Consider the following 3,137-nt stretch of genomic DNA (forward strand, 5'->3'; position numbering starts at 1 on the left):
GGCTTTCCAGTGCCCTATAGGCGCTGGTTCCTGTTCGTCTCCTGCATCGTCGTCCTTATCGTCGATGTCTTCGGAGTCGAAGTCGAGCATGTCGGTCAAGTCATCGGCAGTGGCTATGAAGTGGGTGGTGGGTGGGCGTTGAATTTCTTTGTCGTTCGCATCCCAATCCTGCCGTTCATAATCCGGCCAGGACTCTCCTGACAAAAAGAGAGACCTTAGTGAATTCAGTATATCGCTGAAGGGCGAGTGCTGAAAGATATCCGCGGCAGTGAACTCCATGATCGGCACCCAATCAGATTTGATTAGCAGGGGCGCGGATGGTTCAGAGTTCGGAGGAGAGTCCGACAATGTGGAGTCACGGGCCTCGCGAAGGATAAGGTTGGTGTTCGGTTCGATCTCCGTTGAGGCTGCTGCCTCTGTGGCGGGGTCTAACCACCCGCCCTCGGTTGGCGCAGGTGGCTCTGAATTAAAGGTCGGAGCGGATGCGGGTGCGGCCTCCAGGATACTGTTCGGTGGCAGAGCTAAATCATGCCCATCGTGACAGTGCGGCGCACTCGGCAGGGGCTCGAATCCGTCGAAGATCAAGTCTCCGCAGATATCAGCCGTGTAGTTTAAGCTTCCAAACCTGACCCGATGGCCAGGGGCGTAGCTTTCAATCTGCTCCAGATGGCCAAGCGAATTGGCCCGCAGTGCAAAGCCGCCGAATACAAAAATCTGTCCGGGGAGAAAAGTCTCACCCTGGACTGCATCACTAACGATGATCGAAGGAGCCATCAAGCCTGATGATGATGACACAGAGGAACTCTCAATGAAAGCACCAATGTCGGTGTCAAAACTGGCGGATCTCGGGTAGGGGGTCTCGAACTGTGTGTCTAAGGCAGATGGTAATAGGAGGCAGGGGACACGATGTTTTACCCAGGTTCGGGCCCTCTTGATGGAGGTAAAACCCTACGTCCTGCTTGATTTATTCTTGATGATATGGGTATTACAAGAGTTGATCTACCACGAGATCGGAGAGGCTAAACCCTAGAAGCTAGCCTATGGTATGATTGTATGTTATCCTACGGACTAAACCCTCCAGTTTATATAGACACCGGAGGGGGCTAGGGTTACATAGAGTCGGTTACAATGGGAGGCGATCTACATATTCGTATTGCCAAGCTTGCCTTCCACGCCAAGGAAAGTCCCATTCGGACACAGGACGAAGTCTTCAATCTTGTATCTTCATAGTCCAACAGTCCGGACAAAGGTTATAGTCTGGCTGTCCGGACACCCCCTAATCCAGGACTCCCTCAATCACCCTTTCCTCTTCAAGAGAAAACCAACACAATGCTCAAGAGGTAGCACATATTAATGGGGATCAATGTCGATTTCTGAAAGTTAATGCTCAAGCCAACGGAAGTAGCATAGTCCATCAAAATCCTCTTCATGCATCTTGCCTGTTCAGGGGAGGCTGGCATCATGACGATCATGTCGTCGGCATACTGTATGACCAAGTATTCATTTGAGGGAGTTGGAATCGGCGACAACATGTGCCCTTTAACAAATGCATCATTTATAGCTGCTTGTAGCAGGTCAGCCGCAACTACAAAAATCAGCGGTGAAAGAGGGTCACCCTAACGGACACCCTTTGTGCAATAAAACATACGACCCGGGACTTCGTTTAGTAGCACTGTCGATTTAGCAGAGCCAAAGATGCACGAGATCCAGCGCAACCATCTGTCATCAAACCTTATATGCTTCATGGTTTCCATCATGGGTGCATGTTCTATTGTGTTGAACGCTTTGGCAAAGTCCAGTTTAAGAGCGAAGGCCTCTCTTCCACAATCTTGACATTGGTGGATGTATTCAAACGAAAAAGCCAAGCAGTCCTAGATGGAGCGATTTTTAAGAAAACCATATTGGTTTGGATGGATTATCCTCAGAATGACTCGCTGCAGTCTGTTTGCTAGGATTTTGGTGATGAGTCGGACACAGCAATTCAGCATCGTGATGGGTCTATAGTCATTAGCTGCCTTGGGTGATTGGATTTTTGGAATGAGGGTGATATAACCAGTGGTAAGACTTTCTAGGTCGAGTTTTCCATCATAAAAATCAAAACACAACTGATAGAAGTCCTTTTTGATGATGTGCCAGCAGTTCTTGAGGAAGCAACCATTAAAACTATCCGGGCCTAGAGCCCTATCTGGTGGCATTTCTTTAACCACTTGGTCAATATCCTCATGCATGAACGGGGCCGTGAGCTCATCTAATCCATCTATTTTTTATGATAGATGGTAGGTCGAAGATCATATTCACCTCGTTTGAATGGCCCAGCCTACTCTTGGATGCATGAAACTGAGTAGCCTCTTTTCCGATATGGTCATTCACGATCGTGCCATCATCCAACCGAAGAGTTGCAATTGAGTTATGTCTAAGTCGCTCAGTGGCAATGAAATGGAAAAACTTGGTGTTACCATCACCCACCTGAAAGTATCGAATCGTACATCTCTTCTTCCAGTACTCCTTATATTCAAGCAAATTAATTATATGAGTTTTATGATTGCATCTGAAGTTCCTCTGTGGAATAGTAAGTGTTCTTCTTTCTTCAAGTCCGTCAAGCTGCAACAGGGCCCAGTTGGATTTGTCGATCAGAACTGGCAACCGAGAAATTCTCTTACTCCAGTTTTTGAGAGTATATCTCATGTTTTTCATCTTTTTGCATATTCTGGCTGCTGAATTTTTTGCGTGACATGGTTTCTGCCAAGAGGATTGGACTGTCTGAAAGAAACCTGAGTGTTTAACCCAGAAATTCTCATAGCGGAAGATGTTAGATTTGGGCACAGTTGATTCTATGTCAACCACACATGGCACATGGTCACACACCGGCTTGCCTAACAGCACGACCATCGTGTTAGGGTATTTCGACGTCCAGCTGACGGATGTGAAGTACCAGCAAGTTGTTTTAACAGTGGGGATTGCTACATATTACTCCATGTATACGATCGACCTTTTATTGGCAGCTCGACAAGTGATTGTGCACGGATCATGTTGTTGAAGGTAAGCATGCCATTCACATCTCCACCTGGCTTGTTCCTATTATCTGGCGTATGGATGTAATTAAAGTCACCGATGATTAGCCAGTCATTATTATCATC

Source organism: Triticum dicoccoides, chromosome 3A (assembly GCF_002162155.2).
Source record: "Triticum dicoccoides isolate Atlit2015 ecotype Zavitan chromosome 3A, WEW_v2.0, whole genome shotgun sequence".
Lineage (NCBI taxonomy): Eukaryota > Viridiplantae > Streptophyta > Magnoliopsida > Poales > Poaceae > Triticum > Triticum dicoccoides.